Source organism: Armigeres subalbatus, chromosome 2, assembly GCF_024139115.2.
Source record: "Armigeres subalbatus isolate Guangzhou_Male chromosome 2, GZ_Asu_2, whole genome shotgun sequence".
In the NCBI taxonomy this organism is placed as follows: domain Eukaryota; kingdom Metazoa; phylum Arthropoda; class Insecta; order Diptera; family Culicidae; genus Armigeres; species Armigeres subalbatus.
Genome location: NC_085140.1, coordinates 228,110,090 through 228,127,257, shown reverse-complemented (window position 1 = coordinate 228,127,257; position 17,168 = coordinate 228,110,090). Strand labels below are relative to the sequence as shown.

The window sequence follows — 17,168 nt, the reverse complement described above, 5'->3', positions numbered from 1 at the left end:
AACAATTTGGGGGAAATTTATTGTTTACACACGCAAGAGTATCCATTGTTCTATGTGTTAAACGTTAATTCACTATTAATTTACGAAGAAGAACAAAAGAAAGCCTACGATGATTCAACTCATATATGATTTTTTAGGTGCTGAGTTGGGTGCGTTTAAACTCGCGTTTGATTTGAATCGTTCATGAGTTTTGAGATTTTGAGTTTTTACCAACACTGCTTTATAAGTTATCTTGAATTTCACATTAGTACTAGGTGTGTGGGGCAACTGAAATAAATGAAGAATCTTCCACTAGTAAATTTCTATTTGTTCTAGATCGGGGTCGCAGAAACTCCACAAAGTTCACGTGCTTTGATATCCACAACATTAGGGCTCTAATCATTGAATCAATTAACCTGTTTACGAAGGTTACTATTTTTGATGCTAGCACTGATTACTAATCATATTTATACTGATAGCCAAACACTCGTTGTGGCAGACCATTATTGTTGGGAACCTTTGATTGTATACTAAATACCGTACTGAAATTGTAAGTTTCCTATCGTAAATGATACATGCTCTTCGCCCACTAATGACAGAATAAACTTTCAGCTTAAAGCTATTGGCTAACAAGAATCAGTGCCGTTTCATTGGTATCCCAACAACATACATATATAAAATGATCAATAATAAATACGAAATGATAAATTTTATATAATAAATATTAAATATTAAATAATCAATATTAAATAATAAATAATAAATAATCAATATTCAATATTGGATATTCAATATTAAATATTAAATATAAAAACCCAGATTAATCCACCCAGCGGTGATGGCGCCTTTCTCGCGCAAAAAGGTAATAAATGTAGCCTTTACGCTTACACCTCGATGATGTACAAGAAAGGCAAAACAGTTACACCGTCTAATGTTATGATAGAAAATTTACACTAGTAGACGACAGATGACGCTTCTTATGTTCGAATTTTGACTTTCGGACAATTTCATAGTACTATGAAACTGAACGAAGAGCATAGTTACGCCTAAATGCGTGCAACACGAGCATCTTTATAGTACGATGAAACTCTTAATGGGAAGCCATGGATAAAATATTCATAGATGCAAGGCATTTTTCATAACATATTATGGTTCTATGTGACTATGTCTCATCACTATTTTAATATTATCTATTTTTTGCAATTTGCAATTATTATGAAATTCAATAGTGATCAACAGCGTTTTAGTCTCTGTCGGATGCAACTTGTTGCAAGAAAATCGGTTAAGAGTTTCTATGTGAAAATTTGGCTAATGTTTTTATGGCATTTTGTGCACACACACACGCACACACATACACACACACACGCACACACGGACAGACAGACATTTGTTCAGCTCATCGAGCTGAGTCGAATGGTATATAACACTATGTGTCTCCGGGACTTCTATCAAAAGTTCGATTTTGGAGTGAAATGATAGCCTTTCGGTACAACTTAGTTGTACGAGAAAGGCAAAACCCAGAATAATCCACCTAGGGGTGATGGTGCCTTTCTCGTGTATTATGAAACAAAAAAACCAGAATAATCCACCTAGCGGGGATGGTGCCTTTCTCGTGTACTATACACCAAGAAAATTCATAATAGTAACAAGAAAAGCACATAAGAGGGTGAAAAATCAATGTTTTTTTAATAACTCCGGAACGCAATGGCCGATTGGGCCAATTTTCAATAGCGAAAAAATAGGAAGGATTCTGCGTTGGATGGAACCTCTTGCAAGCAAATCGGATAAAGACAAAAAAGTGTGTCTCACATTTTTTGTACACACACACATACATACATACATATACACATACAGACATCACCTCAATTCGTCGAGCTGAGTCGATTGGTATATAACACTATGGGTCTCCGAGCCTTTTATCAAAAGTTCAGTTTTGGAGTGATCCTATAGCCTTTACGTATACTTTGTATACGCGAAAGGCAAAACTACGGAAACATCTGTAAAACTACTGTAAACATCTTTTTAATTAGCAGTATTGCAATATCATTAAACATACTTGACACAAATTAATTTATACGGTGTGAAATTCCTGTACAGCTAGCCATCGTGGCGTGTGTTTGATCTGAATGCTTGATCAACAGGCAACATGGTAGGCAAAAATGTCCATCCAAATCAATAGAGCAGAAAAGTGGCATAAAAATAAATTTGAAACTGAAATTTAGACCACTGGTGCAAGACATTTTTTTGTTCGTTGATCTAAAGTTTGGTTCAAAACATATTGAAATTAAATGCGTCTGTTCGCGCTTTGTCATAACATTTGAAACTTTTTTCGTGCTTGTATGCTTTCTCAACAATATCAGCAAGCCATATATTATAACAACAGTTTAGAAAACCATGATTTTTGGGTGAAAAATTCATAATGTGGGTTTTCATCTGTCAAAAACGGTTTTGGACGGGGTTCAAAATTAGTCCAGTTCCAAAAAATAGACCAGAAAACTGGTATAGAGCAAAATTTGGAATACTGGTGCGCAGTGTTGGTAAAATCACTCATAAATCTCAATCAACGAGCGCTCCCGTGCGAACGAAATCATCTGCGATTTTAAAGGAATGCATCACGCTTGAATTTTTCATGCTAAAACGCATCATTTCACTCATTTGCCAAAAAATCATTTTGGTTTAAAACGCATTTGAAATCAATTTGGGGGCAATTTATTGCTTATACACAAAAGAGTGTCTAATATTTTATGCGACAAACGCCAATTCACTGTTTTTAACGAAGGAGAGCAAAAGAAAACCTACGATGATTCAAATGGATGATTCAACTCATCCATGAGTTTTTAGGTGCTGAGTTGGGTGCGTTTCAACTCACGCTTGATTTGAATCATCCATGAGTTTTGAGATTTTGAGTTTTTACCAACACTGCTGGTGCGAGCTCAATTTTTTTACATTGGTCCAAAGTTTGGTCTAAATCGACGATTTATATCACTGGTGAAGTTGCTCTAAGAAGGGCAATTGCTTTTTGTTCGGAAAAGCTGAAAAAAGCATTCACGAAGACAATTTTTTTTCGTACATGAATATTGCAGGGATTTCAACGGGAATGTTCCAGGGATTCCAATGAGAATCTTCTACGGAAACTTCATATTCCAGAGCATTCACGAAGACAATTTTTTTTCGTACATGAAAATGACTTCCAGTATTCCCAGAATATACATGTGTTACAGCCTGCTGAGTTATTATGCTTATAGAGCTACTGATTCAGTCTATTATAGTCTGTTTTTGATCTATAGATACAAATTGTCAAAACCTGTACGAATAATTAGCGGACACCCTGTATAATCTTCAAATCTTATAATAATTCTGCCTACGCAGCGAAAAATTACATTTTCAAGTGTATTTTCATGGTTAAATTGAATTTTAATGTGGTTTTCACGTTGAAGCATATGTGGAGTAATATCTTAAAGATCATATAACTTTGACAAACTTTTCCGAAAAATCTACAGTGCTATAACGCTTAATACAAAAATGTTGAAACGATTAAAAAAGGGGTTCCAAAACTATATGCAACTTAACAGTAAGGTCAAATTTCAATATCATTTTGAATTTAACATCTTGCTGTATGAAGGGTTAAAAATGGGGGTGGTGGACCTGTAAGCAGAGACACTTACATAAAACCCACGGGAAAATGAGAATCACCTCCCAGCAGGATGATCCAGCAAAAGAATAAGGAAATTTGCAATACTTGCCAAGCTTTCCACGGGATGGTTTGTTATATATATTGATTGTGATACATTTTTTACCTGTATTTTAATCAGTTTTGTGTCAAAACCTTATTATTATGTTTTGGAACGAATTCAAAAATCAGCATGCATTGCTGCATGTCTTGAAAATAGGATTACATGAACCAAGCTGTATTTGTCATTTAGGTCATTCTGAGGTGACCCCTGTATCGTGAATTACACGCCGAAAAAAATCACAACGGCCGCACGTTTCTATACAGATACTTTTCAGACATTTTTGACGATTGTGACATGATTATAAATGTAGGGGGGGCTATAGAAACGATTACTGTAGAAAACTTATTAGGGGCTGTCCATATACCACGTGGACAGGTATTGATTAGTTTTAGATACCCCCTCCCCCAGCGTGGACAATTGCTCATATAAATTTTCAAAAAATTGTATGAACCGTGGACATTCGCCATACCACTTCCTCCCCCTAAACTGTCCACGTAGTATATGGACAGCCCCTTAAGGAATTGTTCCGGAAATGTGACCGGGATTTCCTTTACGACTTCTTACTTACTTCTTAGAAATTCTTACGAAAATCATTTGGAGATTCCATTGTAAATACATATACGAGGTTTTTTAGTAATTCCACAGACAAACAGACATAACACTCATAAGATTCTCAACGTTCACTGATTTACTGGTTAATTTAAATAATCATTAGTTGGCCAATCGGTCACAAGTGGCGTGCGCATCGGATTTGCTCGAGTTTGAAGTTTGTCGTTAGTGTTTGTACGACGATGAATTTGATGAGTGAATGTTCAATGTGTTATGTCTGTTTGTCTGTGGTAATTCCTTTAGCAAATTTTACGAAAATATATTAAGGAATTCCTTTGGAAACTCATTTAGGAGTTCCTTTAAAAATACCTTTAGAAATTCGTTCGGAAATACAGCCAAGATATGCCGTAAAATCCCGATTAATCGATTAGTGATTAATCGATTATTCTCGATAGCATAAAACTAAAATTTGTTGTAGAGATAACGCAAAATAACGAAATTTTTTTTATCACACCATCATTGGGACAAATTAGTCTGTTGATGTAGCAGCAATAAATAAATAAATAGCAACAAAATTGTCTTCTTTTTTGTTGCTAACAAAAATGTTCAGATCTTTGTCATTATTATCTCCGACAAAAACAAAGCTTTGTCGTTTGCTCTTTTTTGTCGCGGTCTTTTGCGGTCTTCCAATGAAAGTTTGCTTGTAAAATTTCCTATGATGTAGTTGAATCGATTTATCGTTAGAGAATAATGGGACACCTTGGGGATTTTTTCTTTGTAAAGGTAAATTTTCCCATAGTAAATCATATGGAAAATTAAAATCGCCGGCGCTAAAATATAGTTTCACCAATTGAGCTGAAATTTCGTACATGCATTATAAGACCCAAAAGGCTTCTGAAAAATATGAGGGAATGAAAATGTATTTTTTCATATACCCATGTCCCAGGCTACTGCACATCAGCTCAACGGAATCGATTTCGCAATCAGTGAAGAATGGATTGGAACCTTGTTGCTAGCTGGTCTACCCGACGTTTATCGACCGATGATCATGGCACTGGAGAACTCAGGTATAGCCATCACTGGAGACATTATCAAAACGAAGCTTCTTCAAGAGGTGCGTATTTTGTCAAGTGAATCGGCGTTCGCTACGAATAAAAGATATGGTAACCCCGGTAAGCAAATGAAGAAACCGGATCCACCCAAAGGACCAAAGTGTCGAAAATGTGCTAAGTAGGATTTGGAATACAAAAGAGAATAACAAAATCTCTCACTTATCGTCTCTGTATACATATACGATATGTAGCATATTGCGGGAGACTTTTTTCGCAAGCTGCCATGATAAACAGCTGATTCGGGAAGCTATACCTCATGATAAATTTCATTTAAAAAGCTCTTAACGCGGGGAGTACTGGTTTTGATGATGCATTTCAACCTGTTCTACACAGCTGTGCGGTGCAACACAAAATGAGCGAAAACAAAGCGAAAATCATCACTTCTGTGTGGGAACTGCCAATTCGATTCTGTTTTCTCGCACTTGTATACAAGTTTGATAAATTTGTTATGATTCGGAACAGTTTTTGTCTTTCTTTTAACGTTGTTCGTCATCTATTGAGAGCGTTTTCTGCAAACCCTGGTGCTAAGTATGGTCACATAGCGGAGGATTTCCGAAGTTCGAAGAAGGAAAACGCATTCTGTACTGTATTGTCTACTTTTGGACCGATGATGGAAGATGAAGCAGGTTTTTTTTTTATTCTGGTGCAAGCGTGGGCCTGGATGGCCTTCCTTAGCCGTGCGGCAAGATGCGCGGTTACTAAGCAAGACCATGCTGAGGGTGGTTGGGTTCGATTCCCGGTGCCGCTCTAGGCAATTTTCGGATTGGAAATTGTCACGACTTCCCTGTTCCGGACAGCGACGACAGAGACAATCTTTATCTTGTAACTCAAATATCTTTTGTGCCGTATCAAGAGGCAGTTGGGTGTCTGATGTACCTTGCCAGTGCACACGACCTCATATCCTCATATCCATAAACCACTTGAGCAAATACAATACAAATCGTGGACCTTATCATTGGCAGGCGGTGAAACACTTGATGCGCTATGCGATTTCTAGACTTCCCCCTCCCTCCTGTCACGCTTTTTTGTATACCTTGTACATGTACTGTCACAAAATCTTAGTCCCTTCCCCTAAAACCTATGACGTCATTTTGAACGACCACTTGTGTGATATGGTTGGTACATTTACTCAAAAGTATAGACAAGGATTTGCAGAAATCGCTCTCCATAGATTACGAACAATGATAAAAGAAAGGCAAAAACTGTTCCGAATCATTGCAAGCCACGATAACAAATTTATCAAACTTGTATAGATGTATGTATATTTATCAAACTATGTAGATGTGCGGAAAACAGAATCGGGTATAGCAACCCCCACCGAGAAGTGATGATTTTCGCATTGTTCTGGCTCTTCTTCGTCTTCTTATTGGCATTACATCCTCCACTGGGACATTGCCGCCTCGCTGCTTAGAGTTCATTAGGCATTTCCACAGTTATTAACTGCCAAGTTAGCATTTCTGCATTCCTATATCATGAGTCTAACACGATAATACTTTTATGCCCAGGGAAGTCGAGACAATTTTTCAAACCGAGAATTGCCTAGACCGGCATCGGGAATCAAACCCAGCCACCCTCAGCATGGTCTTGCTTTGTAGCCGCGCATCTTACCGCACGGCTAAGGAGAACCCCTGCTTATTTTGTGTAGAACAAGTTGAAATGCATCATCAGAACCAGTGCTCCCCGCGTTTGGAGTTTCTATAGATTTTATTGGTACAGCCTCCCGAATCAGTTCTTTATCATGAGAGCTTGCAAAAAAAAAGTCTCTCACGGTATGCTACATATCGTATATGTATACAGATGATGATAAATTAGAGACTTTTTCATTCTCTTTTTGATTCAATCCCTGGGTATGGATCATTTTAATCTTTTGAGAGTGTTTCACTCATAATGTAATTATCACCAGGCTAACTATCGGCAACAGCTTATGGATTAGTGTTGAAAGTAAGGGATGTCTTCATAAATTTCCCATAATATTTTCGGAGGCCTAGTTAAATTCAAATTAGTTAAAAATTTAGGAGGATTAATAAAACAGCAAATGTCATCGTTTAACCCTTAAAGGGGAAAGGCGTTTTTTTAGAAATCGTCGGTAATATTTTTAACCCTCTCTTTCCCACGCCTTTTTCCAAAGATTTCAATAGGAAGGAGTCACCTATGGAAAAAATGCTAGAACAATAGTTATTCGGCATGGCTAAAATTAGTGAAAAACGAAAAAAAAGTTTTTGATTGTAAATCAATAGTTACTTGATAGTTTTCAATAGTTTCACTATTTTTACTCAAAATTGATTATATTTGCTATCTAATGAAACCATAAAGTTGTGCCAAATACTGCTTTTTGTTGTTGAAATAATTCGATTAATGTTGAAAGATGCAAAATTTGATGGAGCTCTACAGCTACCATGGGAAGGAAAGGGTTAACATAAATAACCATCGATATTATTAACATTGAACGTCTTTCTGGTTGGTTGTTTTAAAACAACATTGCGCATTTAAGGGTTAAAAAGGACGAAATAAAAAATATGCATTGAAGCTAATCAATAAACATGTTTTTCATGCTTCCAAATGATAACCTCTATAACACTTATTTAATGAATGGTCAAGAGTGCAATTCAATCAGCAGGACTTGAGAATATCTGAAAAATTATGTATGCATAGATTTCAGTCGTGAATTATACTCTCACCAACATTTTGCTATCGAAAATAAAGCCCCATATAGAAGAGATTTAAATTAATATAGACTTCATTAGATTTAAACTTTTTTAACCTAACACAAAATCCGCGCGAAACCTTTAAATCGTTATGTAAATCTGCGCGAAATCCGCGAAATCCGCGTAGTCGTAACAACCCTGATATTGTGGTCAAGTGAAACTTTTTAGTATCATTCTCCGTGCTTTGCCATTAAAATGTCAAAAACGAAAAATTTTGAGTTGTGCCAGTATTGCACGAAACCGTCGGTACAGCTTGGTGTACGAGAAAGGCAACAAATAATAATTACATGGCTAACTACAACGAAAAATATATAAATGAGTTGATTATGCTCACAACTGAAACTCACTTGGTGAAATATAAAAAAAAAATTCCATTGCAGTATCTATAGACGGTATACCGTCCGAAGCTGGAACGTTTTTGAATTTCGATTTTGCACAGCACCTATCGTTCTATAATAATTTTAAGTTACGGATAACATTACCAATTCATCCCATTTAAACCAGAGAGCTCACTATCTAAAACAAACATAGCAGCCACTGATTTGAAAATATCGTGAATTAGAGCGTATGAGGAAAAAAGATTTTATACTTACCAACTGTGACGTTCAATCCATAAAAAAAAACAATATGTGGAACATAATCAAACACCTGATAACATCACAATTATTCACAAATTGAGCTGGAAAATCAAATCCCAAAATTTCTCTTGTCCGAATTTTACTATCGCGTTCACGCACACTGCAAATACACAACGGCCTCAACACGCATACCGTTTCAAAATTTAACTCATTCGCTCTTACTCTCCGACATGCTTTTACTTTCTCTCTTTTTTCGGGACGGACCAGGCATACGCCCTTTGCTCTCCAAATTTTCATCCAAACTGTGGCACAATTTCAAGCTGATTTTTTCCAATCACGGCTAGTGTTTTGGTCCCATTAACAGCAAACAACATTAAAATATAAATTAAACTACAAAAGTACACATAAATCACCTTGTTTAAGACAGCAATTAACACTTTTCCGACGTCTTTTCACTGCGGCGTCAACTTCACTTTCTGATTTACTGGATTGAAATGAGACAATCTTTGCGCAAGAGTCGGAGCGTTGCCAGTATTTATTTTTTCAACAGTGAAAATGTTCAGCAACGGATACATCATGCAGCGCGCATGATCTACACTCAGAAATAAATAAAATAAATCTGTGAAATTGAGTTATATAGGGTAACCAACTTGAATTGGTGTATACACATTTTGGACGCGATATGGCGATATTTTCTTGATTTCTGAACTAAAATCAATGCCGCTGCTAATTCCCCCATTGGCTTCAGAAAAACAATATTGTTCAGCATCTGTCATAATGGTTTCCCGTGCGAAAATAGCGATATTTTGATGTACAGTAGCCGTTCGATAACTGCAAAATGTTTACTTTGCAGTTAACGAATGCGGTTCGATAACTGCAACGCATTCCAGACGTTAAACGGTTGTCAATCGACGTCAGATGTAATAAAAGTGCATCTAAATGTGCATCCCAATGCAGCTGTCATCAAGTCTGACATCAGTTTGAAGTTTAGCGGTTCGATAATTGCAAAACTGTTGCAACTATCGAATTGCAGTTAAAAAGCATTGCAGTTAAATGACTTACAGTTATCGAACGTCTACTGTGATTTCAAGGAAATTAGTTTGTTCGAGAAGGCGCGAGCCTTATATTGTCGGCGTAGCACCAAGTTAGAATTCGGAAGTCGGGACTTCCGAACCGAACTTTCTTCCGAAGTTTTATTTGTCAAACTAATTGATGCGTTGTTTAGCGCATCTTTAGGCGAATCCAGCGCACTACTTCCGAAGTTGGGAAAGTTGCCTGTATCTGGAGAAAAATCCAACTTCGGTATAAAAAGCGGTAAAAATTTATTCCGGATACACAATATATCACTTGATATAGCGAATCTTGACATGAGATGCCATATGCATTATTTCCAGTGAAAACTAGATGTACAAACATTGATGTCAAGATGCTCTATATCAAGTGATATAGCTCATAATCTGAACGTACTGTTACAATGCGTTATAGTACGTTCAGATTATGACCTATATCACTTGATATAGCGAATCTTGACATGAGATACCATATGCATTATTTCCAGTGAAAACTAGATGTATAAACACTGATGTCAAGATGCTCTATATCAAGTTATATAGCTCATAATCTGAACGTACTATTACGCTTAAAAATATACATCACTGAAAATCTCAGAACGCACACAATAAGGGTCTGTTCAAATATTACGTAACGCAATAGAGTGGGGGGTTGTTTGATTTTTGTTACGCTTTGTTACGCAAAATATAGGGGGTGGGGGTCCTCGAAATATTGTTACACGTAACAAGTTATTTTCAAAGGGAAAAATATTTTAAAAAATTCAAAAAATATTCATTATCTTTGAAAAAGCATGACAAAAGATAATAATTTATTGCACCGTCCTTCAAATTCTACTAAAATTAAGATCTATTTAAAAAAATCGTTTGTTACGCGTTACGCATAGGGTTAGGGTGGTTCTGAAAATGGTTACGGATTGTTACGAGGGGGTGGGGGGTTCTTAAAAACAACATTTTTCGCGTTACGTCGAAATCGTGAATTTAAAACGTAGGAATCTTCTTATTGATGCATGCCAATCGAAAGATAAGACTTTGCTTCGGCTCAATTGACCAGGGAACGTTAAAAAATTACGTCCATCGTTTTTCGGCATTTTCAACCCCCCTCCCCCCTCTTGACACAATCTGTCACAAATCACTGACCCCCCCTCCTGAATAGAATATAATAAATACTAACCCTGAATAAAATATAATGATTCGTCTTCTTTGTACACAACTTTTACAAGAAATTTAGTGAGAATTAACTCGCTTAACAGCAAATTAAAATATTTTTAGCTAATCAAATTGTTTCTAAAATGTAATAAGGTATTTTTTCTTGTTGGACGTAACACAAGACTGTCACAAACTGTCACAAATTCTAGAACCCCCTCACCCCCTCAAACCTTGGACGTAATTTTTGAACGATCCCCCAGGGTAAATTATAAATTCAAGACAAAATTTTCAAAACGACTTATCTGCTTTTGTAAACAAAGATTCGAACGACGATTTGACGAATCTGATAGCTCTCCCACGCAAACCAACATCATCAACAGGTAGCGGAAACCTTCTGCTACCGGTTGGTGGTGTTGGTTTGCGTGGGAGAGCTATCAGATTCGTCAAATCGTCGTTTGCATCTTTGTTTACAAAAGCAGATAAGTCGTTTTGAAAATTTTGTCTTGAATTCGACTTTGAAGAGACTAAATTGGGGGTGTCCAAAATGTGTACATTTGGGATTCCAATATGTGTTGCACTGTCCAAAACGAAGAATATTTTCATTTCAGAAAATGGCAAATATTACCAGTTTATCAATAACTGAAGCCCCGAGGCCCATTTCGAATTTCTATTTCATAAATAAGACCTTTATCTTTGAAATTCTGTCGTTTCCACCCGTATCGAATCTGTATTTGAAAAGATATAAGCATATATTGGAAAGCACTTCCTCTAGGGGTCCGAAATAGGACAGTTACCCTATTGAGTGAGATAAACCCATATGTACATATACGATATATGTACGATTTGCGTCAGCGATGCATAATATCAGTAAGGAACTCAAGAGGAACTTCGAAAGTCGATGTTGGACGCCAAGCTGGAAATAGCGGTCGGGACGGCCAAGTGCGAACCCGTGAAATCTGTGGAGTCGAGGTCCACCCAGACTGAGGCCCAAGAATTCGCGGATTTGGGCAAGGTCGAATCGACCGAGAGCGTGCCAGCGAAGACGGTGGTGCCAAAGTCTACCCAGACTGAGGCTCAAGTATTCGCGGGCACGTCGGGGATGACTGCTCCAACGGAGCAGACACAAAAACGGGGGAGACAGTCTCCAGGGGATGAGCTCCCTGGGGGCCGCTCCAAAACGCGGAGGGTTACTACCCCGAACAAGGGTAGTGGGGCTGGGAAGCTGAACCCCGGTCAGGTACCTCCAAAACCGGGGGAGGAAGGACCTAGAAAGGTCCGTCCACCCAGGAAAGACGGTGGTAAGGGGTTACGGCAGGCTGAGAGCTCTCAGCCGCCCCAGACCAGGGAAATAGAGGGGGATGACGCCTCCTGGACTTTGGTCAAGAACAAGAGGAAACCGAAGACGTCAAGGGCCGAAAAGAAGGCCCAGGCGAATGAGGGTAGCAAGAAGTCTAGAGTAGGCGCCAATCGCTCCAGGGGCGATGCCCTAGTCATCAAAACGGACGAGGCTAAGTACTCGGACGTCTTGAAGGCGATGAGGAGTGACGTCAAGCTCGGTGAACTCGGCGCCGACGTACGTCGAATAAGACGTACCCGGATGGGCGAGATGATCCCCGAGCTAAAGCGGGGCATCTCGCAAAAGAGCGCCGCCTACAAGAAGTTGGTAGAGGAAGTCCTAGGCGAGACGGTCAGTGTGAGGGCACTCACGACGGAGGTGAATCTAAGAGTTAAAGACCTGGACGAGATCACCGAAGTCGAAGAGCTCGTCACGGCACTGCGACGACAGTGTGAAGTGGAGGCGTCCACCACAGCCGTTCGGCTACGGAAAGGTCCGACAGGGACACAGGTAGCATTGGTTCGGCTATCTGCAGCGGACGCCTCCAAGGTAGTCAAGTTAGGGAGCGTCAAGGTGGGGTGGTCGGTATGCCCTGTGGGCATATATGAGCAACCCGAAGTTTGCTTCAAGTGCCTGGAACCGGGGCACAAGCAATGGGACTGCAAAGGCCCTGACAGAAGCAAGCTCTGTCGACGCTGCGGATTGGAGGGACATAAGGCACAATGCTGCACGAATCCTCTCAACTGTTTGATCTGTTCCAGCAAAGCTGCGAACAACAAGCACCCCATGGGGGGTTCGAAGTGCCCGGCGTTTAAGCGTGCTGCAAAATCACAGTGCAGGTAACGCAGCTAAACCTGAACCACTGTGATGCAGCTTAACAACTGCTGTGTCAGACAGTTGCTGAATGGGGGACGGATATCGCCATCATAGTAGATCCTTACCGGGTACCGTCAACTGGGGGGAAGATGATCATTTTTAAGACAAAACATGCAATGTGTTTACATTTTAAATCAAAACAAATATTTTCAAAACATGTACTGCTATACGTTGCAATAATCAAAAAATTTCGTTTACTGAAATGCGTTCGCATTTATTAAAATAAATTAAATTATCACATATTTTTGAGTAATCTGGTTTGGGGTGAAGTTGATCAAGACAGCTTTACTAAAATCATTATGACCTAGTAGTCAAAATACACTAGGTTATTTGTATGAATGTTGAATTTACTACGTAAAGAAGTCTATGAAGTCAATATTTGAAACGAAAATAGCGTCATTTATGACTATCTCTCTCTCTTCCACAAAATACATTTTCATGATTATAATCGAAAACTCGGATTTGTACCTAGCGGTAACATTACTTGAACGGAGAATATTGTTGACTACCGTTTCATAAAAAAATTTGGCATTTTTGACTGACACATCAAATGATCATCTTCACCTCAATGATCATATTCCCCCCAGTTGACGGTACCCGCCAGGAATGGTAATTGGGTCACCGATGGGTCTAAAATGGCGGCGATATGGACAACGGGGAAATACCCAGTCCATGAGTTGGTGTCTTCGACACACGAGGGCTTCGTCATTGCCAAAATCAACGGGGTCTTCTTCTGCAGCTGCTATGCGCCTCCTCGATGGTCGATCGAGCAGTTCGGTCAAATGCTAGATTGTTTGACGGCTAACTTAATGGGGCGTAGGCCGGTGGTGATAGCGGGGGACTTCAACGCTTGGGCCGTGGAATGGGGAAGCCGATCCACGAATCAACGGGGACAGATCTTGCTGAAATCACTGCCCATGTTGGATGTGGACTTGGATAATGTCGGAACCAAAAGTACCTACAGCTGGAACGGGGCCGAGTCGATTATCGACGTTACGTTCTGGAGCCCTGGCCAAACGAGTAGTTCGAACTGGAGGGTAGATATACAGGGTAGCCATACACTCACAGCGACCACCTGGCGGTTCGCTACAGTATCGACTATACGACCAGCATTCAGCGGACGGAAGAAGGGGCGAGGTCTAGCCCTCGTATGTGGAAGACATCATACTTCGACGACGAGGTGTTTAAGGAAGCGCTCCGCCGCGAGCACAATACTATCGGTCTGAGCGGCGAGCAGCTGGTAACAGTACTCTCGCGTGTATGCGATGCCACCTTGCCTAGGAAAGTCCACCCTAGGAATGGGAGGCCACCGGCTTACTGGTGGACTCAAGCAATTGCGAACCTGCGCCGCGCCTGTCTACGGGAAAGGAGGCCGATGCAGCGAGCACGCACAGAAGAGGAGCGTGTTGAACGACGGGTGGCGTTCGTGGCTGCTAGGGCCGCTCTGAAGACTGAGATTAGATCAAGCAAAAAAGCCTGCTTCGAGGGCCTGTGTCAAAGTGCCAACGCGAATCCATGGGGTGACGCCTATAAGGTCGTAATGGCCAAGACACGTGGGGCGATGGCCCCTACAGAGGGGTCTCCAGAGATGCTGGAGAGGATCATCGCGGGCCTCTTCCCACGTCACGACCCAAGTCCCTGGCCTCCCTTTGTGGAGCTGCCAGGGGCCAGGGTAGCCGACGAGGGAAGAGTAACTGTGGCGGAACTTGCGGGGATTGCACAGTCCCTTAGTGTAGGTAAGGCGCCAGGACCGGATGGTATTCTGAACCTGGCCATCAAAGCGGCCATTGCTGAGGCTCCCGAGTTGTTTAGATCTGTCATGCAGAGATACCTGAACGAGGGAGTCTTCCCTGAAGCATGGAAAAGGCAGAACTTGGTCCTATTGCCAAAGGCGGGAAAACCACCGGAAGATCCGTCGGCATATAGACCAATATGCCTGCTTGATACGGCGGGGATGGTGCTCGAGAAGATCATCCTCAACAGGTTGTTGATACGCACGGAGGGTGCGGATGGGCTATCGAGTAACCAGTTTGGCTTCCGAAAGGGTAAGTCGACCGTAGACGCTATCTTCTCGGTTACCAAATCCGCGGAGATAGCTATCCAGCGTAAGAGGAGGGGAGTTCGCTATTGTGCAGTAGTGACTCTCGACGTGAGGAATGCTTTCAATAGTGCCAGTTGGGCAGCTATTGCAGATGCACTCCTGCGTCTTGGAATTCCCGAGTACCTGTACAAGATTCTCGGAAGCTACTTTCAGAATCGAGTACTGGTATACCAGGAGTTCCGCAAGGTTCCATACTGGGTCCGGTGTTATGGAACGTCATGTACGACGGTGTCTTGAGGTTGAAGTTCCCGGTGGGCGATATTACGCTGGAGGTCTACGGCGAATCGATCGAAGAGGTGGAGTTGACTGCAACCCACTCGATCGTAATTGTGGAGGAGTGGATGAGTTCCAGGAAGTGAGAACTGGCTCACCACAAGACTGAGGTGGTTATTTTAACAACCGAAAGTCGGAGCAACAAGCGGTGATAAGGGCAGGCAACTGCACGATCACCTCTGAACGCTCCATCAAACTCTTGGGGGTAATGATCGACGATAAGCTCACCTTTGGTAGCCACGTCAATTACGCCTGCAAGCGTGCCTCCACAGCTATAGTGGCATTGTCCCGGATGATGTCCAATAGCTCTGCGGTTTATGCCGTTTATGCCAGCAAGCGCAAGCTTCTGGCTAGCGTTGCTCTGTCCAAACTGAGGTATGGGGGGCCAGCTTGGGGCATGGCCCTGCGTATTAACTGCTATAGAACAAAGTTAAAAAGTACGTATAGGCTCATGTGCCTAAGAGTTGCGAGCGCGTACCATACCGTGTCGCACGATGCACTTTGCGGCATCACCGGTATGATGCCTATTAGGGTGGTTCAAAAAATCGATTTTGCTCCACAGTGCTCACCTGATTCTTTACCATGTTCTGAGTGTCCTCTGAAAATTTGAGCTCATTTGGATTAAAACTGATTTAGCACAAACCGTTTCAAGTTTGCATGCAAATTAGTATAGGGAAATTTATTTTTTCATTATACTGTTAATGACGCTTCCCCATCAAGCGCAGGTTAAAAGAAAACCTACATAGCTTGAAGGAATACTCAACAGCTTTCACCCAACGAAAACCGCATGTTGATTAATCGCCCCAATAATTAGTAATCGATTTTAGGACAGGTTGCGAATCTTTAGTCATGATCGTTAAACTTCTTTGAGGGCATCACTGAAATACAGTGCAACATAGTAGCCTGAATTTGTGTGTGCTATCTTTCGCGCCACGAGCAGCAATGTTGCCTGTTGATGAGTTATGCAATTAGCTCCAGAAAACCACGGTATAGATTAAATTCGATTACTAATTATTGGAACGATTAATTGAGATGCGGTTTTCATTGAGTGGAAGCTGTTGAGTTTTTCTTTAAGCTATGTAGGTTTTCTTTTAACCTGCGCTTGATGGGGAATGGTCATTAACAGTATAATGAAAAAATAAATTTCCCCATACTAATTTGCATGCAAACTTGAAACGGCTTGTGCTAAATCAGTTTTAATCCAAATGAGCTCAAATTTTCAGAGGACACTCAGAACATGATAAAGAATCAGATGAGCGCTGTGGAGCAAAATCAATTTTTTGAACCACCCTAATGCCATCGTTATCATCGTTATCGGTGAAGACATAGAGTGCTTCGAAATGCGCAGCACGAGAGGCATCCATAGGACTGTCAGGTTGGCCTCAATCGTCAAATGGCAGCGTGCGTGGGACAATTCCATTAAGGGTAGATGGACACATAGGTTGATACCGGAGATAGGTACGTGGGTCAAGAGGCGCCATGGGTAAATCACTTTCCACCTGACCCAGGTCCTTACAGGCCATGGTTGCTTCAGACAGTACCTACACCGGTTCGGACACTCGGCCTCGCCCGAGTGTCCGGTGTGCGTAGGTTTAGAGGAAACGGCGGAACACGTGTTGTTCGTGTGCCCGCGTTTTCGCACAATGCGTGACCACATGCTTGCCACATGTGGTCTGGACACTACCCCGGACAACCTAGTCCGGAGGATG

At 40.9% G+C, this 17,168-nt stretch overlaps 1 protein-coding gene across 6 annotated transcripts in view; it reads right to left on the bottom strand.

Annotated features, from left to right (window-relative positions):
* The window catches only part of LOC134211826 (protein hu-li tai shao), an 84,647-nt gene extending 75,440 nt beyond the window's left edge, over positions 1-9,207 (bottom strand). For 3 of the 6 annotated variants that reach the window (XM_062689110.1, XM_062689113.1, XM_062689112.1), the window contains exon 1: positions 9,071-9,207. The gene's annotated coding sequence lies outside the window, so the exon portion shown is untranslated. Of the gene's footprint in view, positions 1-8,672; positions 8,998-9,070 lie in introns of all 6 variants that reach the window. The other 3 variants (XM_062689114.1, XM_062689115.1, XM_062689111.1) reach the window with 2 other exon arrangements.
* Between the last annotated feature and the right edge of the window lie 7,961 nt (positions 9,208-17,168).